General features: G+C 42.6%; 1 pseudogene; it reads left to right on the forward strand.

Moving 5' to 3' along the window:
* Nucleotides 1-2,798: 2,798 nt before the first annotated feature.
* Nucleotides 2,799-3,881, forward strand: LOC114617192 (annotated as a pseudogene).
* Nucleotides 3,882-10,120: the final 6,239 nt, after the last annotated feature.

Consider the following 10,120-nt stretch of genomic DNA (forward strand, 5'->3'; position numbering starts at 1 on the left):
CACTTTGCATCTTGTGTCTAATCCATGGGCAGTGACCTTTTGTGCTTCTTTAGAAATAGCTGACTGCCTACCTTCAGGCTATCAGTAATCTTAGTTAAAAGAGACAGTGGTCCCCCCTCTTGAATGAGACTTTATTTGCCTAGGAAGTTCTTGGACGCTGAGTTACTTTAGTACCCACACAGCCACTTACATAGATCTCATCTATGTGGCTGGTGGATTAGTAATCCCTTACACTATAGCATGAAATCACTCCCGTGGTGGTCAGTGAACACACTGATTTCCATCCCAGAGCAAATCTGGGACATGTGCATCCATGTGCACACATATAGGCATGTGCACACACACGTGAATTCTGATATATGCAAACAGACTCATGGACACACACATATGCGTGTACACACATGTGTAAACACACATGCACACACATATTTATGTACACATGTATGCACTCCCCCAATTGGGTCTGGGATAGTGCGGGATGGTGGGCTGTGAGAAGGAGCCTGGTAAGGTTGAGCTAAGGCTAGAAGCCCCGGAGACCCTGAAGGGACGGTAGGAGCTTTGCCTGCTCCCAATACCAGGCCCCTGTCACATAGCCCAGCCCTCTGCAGCACACCTCCCAGAAAGGTTTGTGGCCATCAGTCACATAGGGTCAACACCCCCAAGCCCTTCTTCCACATATAGATGAGGCATCCACAACCTCTCACACCAAGTCAAAAGAAAGCACCTACCTTCAGACCCTAACCCACTCCAAAACTGTATGTATAAAGATCCTATCCAGAAGGAATAAAGGTATGTGAGAATTATTCTGTCTTCTAAGAGCTTCTGTCATAGGAGCTGTAACAGCACAGCCAGGGAAGGGAGCTGCTTTCTCCAAAGGGCACCAGAAGCTCCCTTATACGCCCTCACTGGCTAGTCTGCCTCCCATCAGCTCAGCACCACAGGCTCAGTGCAGTGGAGCCAGTGTAGCACTTTGGAACAGCAGCAGCCGCAGCCTCAGCCACAGCAGCAGCTGAGGCAGTGGAGGCAGTGGAGGCAGTGGAGGCAGTGGAGGCAGTGGAGGCAATTCCCCCTCCCCACTCTTGCCCTTTCTCCCTCACTTGAACCCTCCTACCTGGCCTGGTCAGAGATCTCCACAGAAACCCTCCAGTAAGCAGGCCCACAGAGTAGAAAAACTGAAATACAGACTTTTTGGCATCCCGAATAGTGTCTGGATATGGTGTCTGCAGATGGGATGGATCCCTAGATGAGGCAGTCTCTGATGGCCTTTCAGTTTCTGTTCCACTTTTTTTTTTTTTTGAGACAGGGTTTTTCTGTGTAGTCCTGATTGTCCTGGAACTCACTCTGTAGACCAGGCTGGCCTCAAACTCAGAAATCTGCCTGCCTCTGCCTCCTAAGCGCTGGGATTAAAGGAATGTGCCACCACTTCCCGGCTCTGCTCCACTCTTTCTGCATTTCCTTTTGTCAGGAAGAATTTTGGATTAATATTTTTGAGGTAGGTGGGTGGCCCTATCCCTCAACCAGGGTCTGTGCCTATCCACTGGATATGATCTCTACACGTTCTACCTCCCCTTTGATGGGTATTTCAGCTAATGTTCTCCATGTTGAGTTCTGGGAACCTCTTGGGTTCCTGGCATCTGGGACTTTCTAGTTGCTAACCCAAGATCCCCCTCCCCCACTGCTACGTACCTCCTTTCAAATTCTTGACCCTCTGTACTTCTCCTCCATCTCCTCCCATATCTGATTTGGCCCCCCCTTTTCCCTCACCCTCCTTTCTTCCTCCCAGATCCCTCTTTCCCTCTACTTCCTGAGATTATTTCTTCCCCATTCAGAATAGGATTGCAGCATCCACACTTGGGTGTGGTCTTCTTTCTTCTTGGGATTCATATGGTCTGTGAGTTGTATCATAGGTATTCGAGCTTCTTTTTTACTAATATCCACTTATCAGTGAGCACATACCATGTGTGTTCTTTTGTGACTGGCTTATATCACTCAGGATGATATTTTCAAGTTCCATCCATTTGCCTTCGAATTTCATGAGGTCATTGTTTTTAATAGCTAAGTACTACTCCATTGTGTAAATGTACCACATTTTCTGTATCCATTCCTCTGTTGAGGGACATCTGGGTTGTTTCCAGCTTCTGGGTATTATAAATAAGGCTTCTGTGAACATAGTAGACCAATACAGATGCAGATGCGCGCAGCTAACCATCAGACTGAGTGCAGGGACCCTAATGTAGAAGTTAGGGCAAGGACTGAAGGAGATGAAGGGGTTTGCAACCTCATAGGAAGAACAACATCAACCAACCAGACCCCTCAAAGCTCCCAGGGACTAAACCACCAACCAAAGAGCACATATCGGGGACTCATGGCTCCAATTGGGTATGTAGAAGAGGATTGCCTTATCAGACATCACTGGGAGAGGAGCCCCTTGTTCCTATGGAGGCTCAATGACTCAGGGTAGGGGAATGCTAGGGCACTGAGGTAGGAGTGGGTGGATAGATGGTAAAGCACACTCATAGAGGCAGAGGGAGGGGATATAGAGGGGTTGGTGGAGGGGAAATTGGGAAGGGGGATAACATTTGAGATGTCAATAAGTAAAATAACCAACAAAAAGAAAAAATATAGATTTTAATAAGTAATTATTCAGGAGTATGGGAGGGGAGGCGTTAACAACCGGGAAGTTTGGAAGTGGTCTAGCTATTGAGCTGGTTAGGGCATAATATGAATAAGGCGAGTCTTCTACTAGCAGCCTTCAGATGAAGATGTAGAACTCTCAGCTCCTCCTGCATCATGCCTAGATGTTGCAATACTCCTACCTTGATGATAATGGACTGAACATCTGAACCTATCTTGGTAATGTTCTGACCTCTTCCAATGTCAAAGCTGTTAATGGTAAAGTGGAGAGCAGTGATAGTGGGGCTGAGTCTGAGGAAGAAGAGGCCCAAGAAGAGTTAAAAGGAGCAGAACAAAGTGGCAGTGAGGATAAGAAAATGATGAAGAAATCAACAGATAAGAATTTGTAAATCATTGTTACCAATGGCTATAAAGATAGCTTTGCTCAGGATATACACAGTGACATTCATACCGATTCTTCCCGGAGTACCAGAAACAGTGAAGAGGAGAAGCCTGGAGAACAGAGCTCGCATCGGACAGCAAACACTGCTGTCTGTGTTCACCAAGATACAAATGAAGATCCCAGTGAAGATGCTTCGGGAATACATCATTTGACAAGTGGTTCAGACAGTGAAGTATACTGTGATTCTATGGAGCAATGTGGACAAGAAGAGTATTACTTAGGTGGTGATCCTACTCAGCACTTGGAAAGTTCTGGTTTTTGTGAAGATGCTCAACAATCTCCTGGAAATGGCAGCATTGGGAAAGTGCAGATGGTAGCAGTCAAGGGAAAAGGCGAAGTGAAGCACGGAGGAGAGGATGGCAGAAGTAGCAGTGGAGCACCGCACCGTGAGAAGAGAGGCGGAGAGAGTGAGGACTTCTCCAGTGTCAGGAGAGGGAGAGGGCATAGAATGCCACATTTGAGTGAAGGAACCAAGGGTCGGCAAGTAGGAAGTGGCGGTGATGGAGAAGGTTGGGGCTCAGACCGAGGGGCCGGAGGCAGTCTCAAGGAGCAGATCGTTCTTGTGCTCATTAGATTGCAGGAAGACATGCAGAATGTCCTCCAGAGACTTCATAAACTGGAAACACTAACTGCTTCGCAGGCGAAATTATCATTGCAGACAACTAATCAGCCCTCCTCACAAAGACCATCTTGGTGGCCCTTTGAGATGTCCCCTGGTGCATTAGCGTTTGCTGTTATATGGCCTTTTGTTGCTCAGTGGTTGGTGCATTTGTATTATAAAAGAAGGAGAAGAAAACTAAATTGAAGAAATGGCCTTTTATTCAAGAAGCCTGCTGGGCCTGAATGACCTAAGAGATGGATTGGAAATGACGTGGAATTCACAAGAAAATCTCAGTGTGTGATGATTACATTTCTTTTTTGTCCAGTAGTTTGGTTTATATAAATATTCTTTGCACTACAAAATGGTTACATTTTAAAGACTAATATTGCTGATGCTTGAAAAATCAACATCAATTTGGACTAGTTTTTTTTTTTTTTTTTTTTTTTTTTATTGGATGATTTATTTACATTTCCTATGTTGTCCCCTTACCCCATCCCCCACCACCCCCTCGGAACCTCCAATCCCCTCGCCCCTCCTCCTTCTTCTCTGTCGTTTTAGCCTTTATCTCTTCCCCCCCCCACTCCCACCTCCCCACCCTCAAAATTCCCACCCCCTGGGGCATCCAGCCTTCATGAGGTCAAGGTTCTCTTCTTCCACCTATGCCCAGCAGGGCCCTCCACTTTTACATATTCAGCTGAAGCCCTGGATCCCCCCCTAAGTGCTCCCAGGCTGGTGGTTTAGACCCTGGGAGCTGTGGTTGGTTGGTATTGTTGCTCTCCTCATGGTGCCACAAACCCTTTCAGCTCCTTCAGTCTTCACTCTAACTCCTCCATTGAGAACCCCATGATCAGTTCAATGGCTAGTTGTGAGCATCTGCCTCTGAATATGTCTGACTCTTGAAGGCCTCTGAGGAGATATCCATATCAGGCTCTTATCAGCATGCACTTCCTGTCTTCCACATCAGCATCTACCTTTGGTGATTGCACATGGGATAGATACTCAGGTGGGGTGGTCTTGAGACGGCCCCTCCTTCAGTTTCTGTCCCTCACTTTGTCTCCATATTTGCTCCCTTGAGTATTTTGTTGCTCCTTCTAAGAAGGACCGAATCACCCTCACTTGGTCTTCCTTCTTTATGGGCTTCATGTGGCCTGTGAGTTGCATCTTGGGCATTTCAAGGTTCTAGGCTAATATCCAATAATCAGTGAGTGAATACCATGTGTCTTCTTTTGTGATTGGCTTACCTCACTCAGGATGATAATTTCTAGTTCCATCCATTTACCTAGGAACCTCTCGAATTCATTGTTTTTAATAGCTGAGTAATACTCCATTGTGTAAATATACCACATTTTTTGAATCCATTCCTCAGTTGAAGGACATCTGGGTTCTTTCCAGCTCCTGGCTATTATAAATAAGGCTGCTATGAACATAGTTGAGCATATGTCCTTGTTATATGTTCGAGCATCTTCTGGGTATATGCCTAGGAGTGGTATAGCTGGATCCTCGGGTAATGCTATGTCCAATTTTCTGAGGAACCGCCACACTGATTTCCAAAGTGGTTGCACCATCTTGCAGTCCCACCAACAATGGAGGAGTGTTCCTCTTTCTCCACACCCTCGCCAGCATCTACTATCACCTGAGTTTTTAATCTTAGCCATTCTGACTGGTGTGAGATGGAATCTCAGGGTTGTTTTGATTTGCATTTCCCTGACGACTAAGGATGCTGAACATTTCTTTAGATGCTTCTCGGCCATTCGAGTTTCTTCCGTTGAAAATTCTTTGTTAAGCTCTATACCCCATTTTTTAATAGGGTAATTTGGTTGTCTGGAGTCTACTTTCTTGAGTTCTTTGTATATATTGGATATTAGCCCTCTATCAGATGAAGGATTGGTAAAGATCTTTTCCCAATTTGTTGGTTGTCGTTTTGTCCTATTGACAGTGTCCTTTGCCTTACAGAAACTTTGCAATTTTATGAAGTCCCATTTGTCAATTCTCGATCTTAGAGCATATGCCATTGGAGTTCTGTTCAGGAACTTTTCCCCTGTGCCCAAGTATTCGAGGCTTTTCCCCACCTTCTCTTCTATTAGTTTCAGTGTATCTGGTTTTATGTGGAGGTCCTTTATCCACATAGACTTGAGCTTTGTACAAGGGGATAAGAATGGATCAATTTTCATTCTTCTACATGTTGTCTTCCAGTTGAACCAGCACCATTTGTTGAAAATGCTGTCCTTTTTCCACTGGACAGTTTTAGCTCCTTTGTCAAAGATCAAGTGACCATAGGAGTGTGGGTTCATTTCTGGGTCTTCAATTCTATTCCATTGATCTTCCTGCCTGTCTCTGTACCAATACCAGGTAGTTTTTATCACTATTGCTCTGTAGTACAGCTTGAGGTCAGGGATGGTAATTCCTCCAGAAGTTCTTTTATTGTTGAGAATAGTTTTCGCTATCCTGGGTTTTTTGTTATTCCATATGAATTTGAGAATTTCCTTTTCTAACTCTGTGAAGAATTGAGTTGGGATTTTAATGGGGATTGCATTGAATCTGTAGATTGCTTTTGGCAAGATGGCCATTTTTATTATATTAATCCTGCCAATCCATGAGCATGGGAGATCTTTCCATCTTCTGAGATCTTCTTCAATTTCTTTCTTCAGGGACTTGAAGTTCTTGTCATACAGGTCTTTCACTTGCTTGGTTAGATTCACACCAAGGTATTTTATATTATTTGCAACTATTGTGAAGGGTGTCATTTCCCTAATTTCTTTTTCAGTCTGTTTATCTTTCATGTAGAGGAAGGCTACTGATTTGTTTGAGTTGATTTTATAACCAGCCACTTTGCTGAAGTTGTTTATCAGGTTTAGGAGTTCTCTGGTGGAAGTTTGGGGGTCACTTAAGTATACTATCATATCATCTGCAAATAGCGATATTTTGACTTCTTCCTTTCCTATTTGTATCCCTTTGACTTCTTTTTGCTGTCTAATTGCTCTGGCTAAGACTTCCAGTACTATATTGAATAGGTAGGGGGAGAGTGGGCAACCTTGTCTAGTCCCTGATCTTAGTGGGATTGCTTCAAGTTTCTCTCCATTTAGCTTGATGTTGGCTACTGGTTTGCTGTAAATTGCTTTTACTATGTTTAGGTAGGGGCCTTGAATTCCTGATCTTTCCAAGACTTTTATCATGAAGGGATGTTGAATTTTGTCAAATGCTTTCTCAGCATCTAGTGAGATGATCATGTGGTTTTTTTCTTTAAGTTTGTTTATATAGTGGATTACATTGATGGATTTCCGAATATTGAACCATCCCTGCATTCCTGGAATAAAACCTACTTGATCATGATGGATGATTGTTTTGATGTGGTCTTGGATTCGGTTTGCTAGAATTTTATTGAGTATTTTTGCATCGATGTTCATAAGGGAGATTGGTCTGAAGTTCTCTTTCTTTGTCGGGTCCTTGTGGGGTTTGGGTATGAGTGTAATTGTAGCTTCATAGAACGAATTGGGTAGTGTTCCTTCTGTCTCTATTTTGTGGAATAGTTTGAAGAGAATTGGTATTAGGTCTTCCTTGAAGGTCTGATAGAATTCAGCACTAAAACCATCTGGTCCTGGGCTTTTTTTAGTGGGGAGGCTTTTGATGACTGCTGCTATTTCCTGAGGGGTTATGGGACTATTTAGATGGTTTATCTGCTCCTGGTTTAACTTCGGTACCTGGTATCTGTCTAGGAAATTGTCCATTTCATCCAGGTTTTCCAGTTTTGTTGAGTATAGGCCTTTGTAGTAGGATCTGATGATTTTTTGAATTTCTTCAGTTTCTGTTGTTATGTCTCCCTTTTCAGTTCTGATTTTATTAATTTGGATACTGTCTCTGTGCCCTCTGGTTAATCTGGCTAAGGGTTTATCTATCTTGTTGATTTTCTCAAAGAACCAACTCCTGGTTTTATTGATATTTTGTATTGTTCTTTCTGTTTCTATTTGGTTGATTTCAGCCCTGAGTTTGATTATTTCCTGCCTTCTACTCCTCCTGGGTGTATTTGCTTCTTTTTGTTCTAGAGCTTTTAGTTGTGCTGTCAACTTGTTAGTGTGTGCTCTTTCCAGTTTCTTTTTGTAGGCACTTAGAGCTATGAGCTTTCCTCTTAGCACTGCCTTCATGGAGTCCCACAAGTTTTGGTATGATGTGTCCTCATTTTCATTGAATTCTAAAAAGTCTTTTATTTCTTTCTTTATTTCTTCCTTGACCAAGTCATCATTGAGTAGAGAGTTGTTCAGTTTCCATGTGTACGTGGGTTTTCCATTGTTTTTGTCATTATTAAAGACCAGTCTTAGTCCGTGGTGATCTGATAAGATGCAAGGGATTATTTCAATCTTTTTGTATCTGTAGAGGCTTGTTTTGTGACCAATTATATGGTCTATTTTGGAGAAGGTACCATGAGGTGCTGAGGAAAAGGTATATTCTTTTGTTTTAGGATGAAATGTTCTATAGATGTCTGTTAAGTCCATTTGGTTCATAACTTCTGTTAATTTCAAAGTGTCTCTGTTTAGTTTCTGTTTCCATGATCTGTCCATTGCTGACAGTGGGGTGTTGAAATCCCCCACTATTATTGTGTGAGGTGTAATGTGTGTTTTGAGCTTTAGTAAAGTTTCTTTTATGTATGTAGGTGCCCTTGCATTTGGAGCATAGATGTTCAGAATTGAGAGTTCACCTTGGTAGATTTTTCCTTTGATGAGTATGAAGTGTCCTTCCTTATCTTTTTTGATTAATTTTGGATGAAAGTCGATTTTATTTGATATTAGAATGGCTACTCCAGCTTGTTTCTTGGGACCATTGGCTTGAAAAATTGTTTTCCACCCTTTTATTCTGAGGTAGTGTCTGTCTTTGTCACTGAGGTGCGTTTCTTGTATGCAGCAAAATTCTGGGTCTTGTTTGTGTATCCAGTCTGATAGTCTGCGTCTTTTTATTGGGGAATTGAGACCATTGATGTTAAGAGATATTAAGGAAAAATGATTGTTGCTTCCTGTTATTTTTTTTATTAGAGGTAAAGTTATGTTTGTATCTTTTTTGGGGGTTGTTGGAAGATTACTTACTTGCTTTTCCTAGGTTGTAGTTTCCCTCCTTGTGTTGGCATTTTCCATCAATTATCCTTTGAAGTGCTGGGTTTGTGGGAAGATATTGTGCAAATTTGGTTTTGTCATGGAATATCTTGGTTTCACCATCAATATTGATTGAGAGTTTTGCTGGGTATAGTAATCTGGGCTGGCAATTGTGTTCTCTTAGGGTCTGTATGATGTCCGTCCAGGCTCTTCTGGCTTTTATAGTCTCTGGTGAGAAGTCTGGTGTAATTCTTATAGGTCTGCCTTTATATGTTACTTGACCTTTTTCCCTTACTGCTTTTAGTATTTTTTCTTTGTTTTGTGCATCTGATGTTTTGATTATTATGTGACGGGAGGTATTTCTTTTCTGGTCTAGTCTATTTGGTGTTCTGTAGGCTTCTTGTATGTTTATGGGCATCTTGTTCTTTAGGTTAGGGAAGTTTTCCTCAATAATTTTGTTGAAGATATTTACTGGCCCTTTAAGTTGAGAATCTTCATTCTCATCTATACCTATTATCCTTAGGTTTGGTCTTCTCATTGTGTCCTGGATTTCCTGGATGTTTTGAGTTAGGAGTTTTTTGCGTTTTGCATTTTCTTTGACAACTGTGTCAATATTTTCCACCGTATCTTCTGCATTTGAGATTCTCTCTTCTATCTCTTGTATTCGGTTGGTGATGCTTGCGTCTGTGACTCCTGATCTCTTTCTTAGGTTTTCTATCTCCATGGTTGTCTCCCTTTGAACTTTCTTTATTGTTTCTATTTCTAGTTTCAGGTCCTGAATGTTTTTGTTTAATTCCTTCTTTGTGTTTTCTTCCATTTCTTTAAGGGATTTCTGTGATTCCTCTTTAAGGGCTTCTATCTGTTTACTTGTACTCTCCTGTATTTCTTTAAGGGAGTTACTTAATTCCTTCTTATAATCCTCTATCATCATCATGAGAAGTGATTTTAATTCTGAATCCTGCTTTTCAGGTGTGATGGGGTGTTCAGGGCTTGCTATATTGGGAGAATTGGGCACTGATGATGCCAAGAAACTTTGGTTTCCGTTGCTTATGTTCTTGCGCTTGCCTTTCGCCATCTGGTTAACTCTAGTGGTACCTGCCCTCACTGTGTAAAACTGGAGTCTGTATTTCCAGTTATCTTGCTTATTGCAGAGCTCCTCAGAGTCCAGAGGTCTCTGTGGTCTTATGCTCCTAATCTCCTGGGTGGAATAACTCCTGGGACTCAGGCCACCTCTTGGATCTGGAAATCCTTCTGCTCTGAGTGCAGTGGGTCCTCGATGACTCAGGATTCAGTTTCAGCTGCTCTGAGTGCAGTGGCCCCAGCTGCTCTGAGTGCAGTGGCTCCTGGATGACTCAGGATTCAGTT

Source organism: Grammomys surdaster, unplaced genomic scaffold (genome assembly GCF_004785775.1).
Source record: "Grammomys surdaster isolate TR1022 unplaced genomic scaffold, NIH_TR_1.0 135, whole genome shotgun sequence".
Taxonomy (NCBI): domain Eukaryota; kingdom Metazoa; phylum Chordata; class Mammalia; order Rodentia; family Muridae; genus Grammomys; species Grammomys surdaster.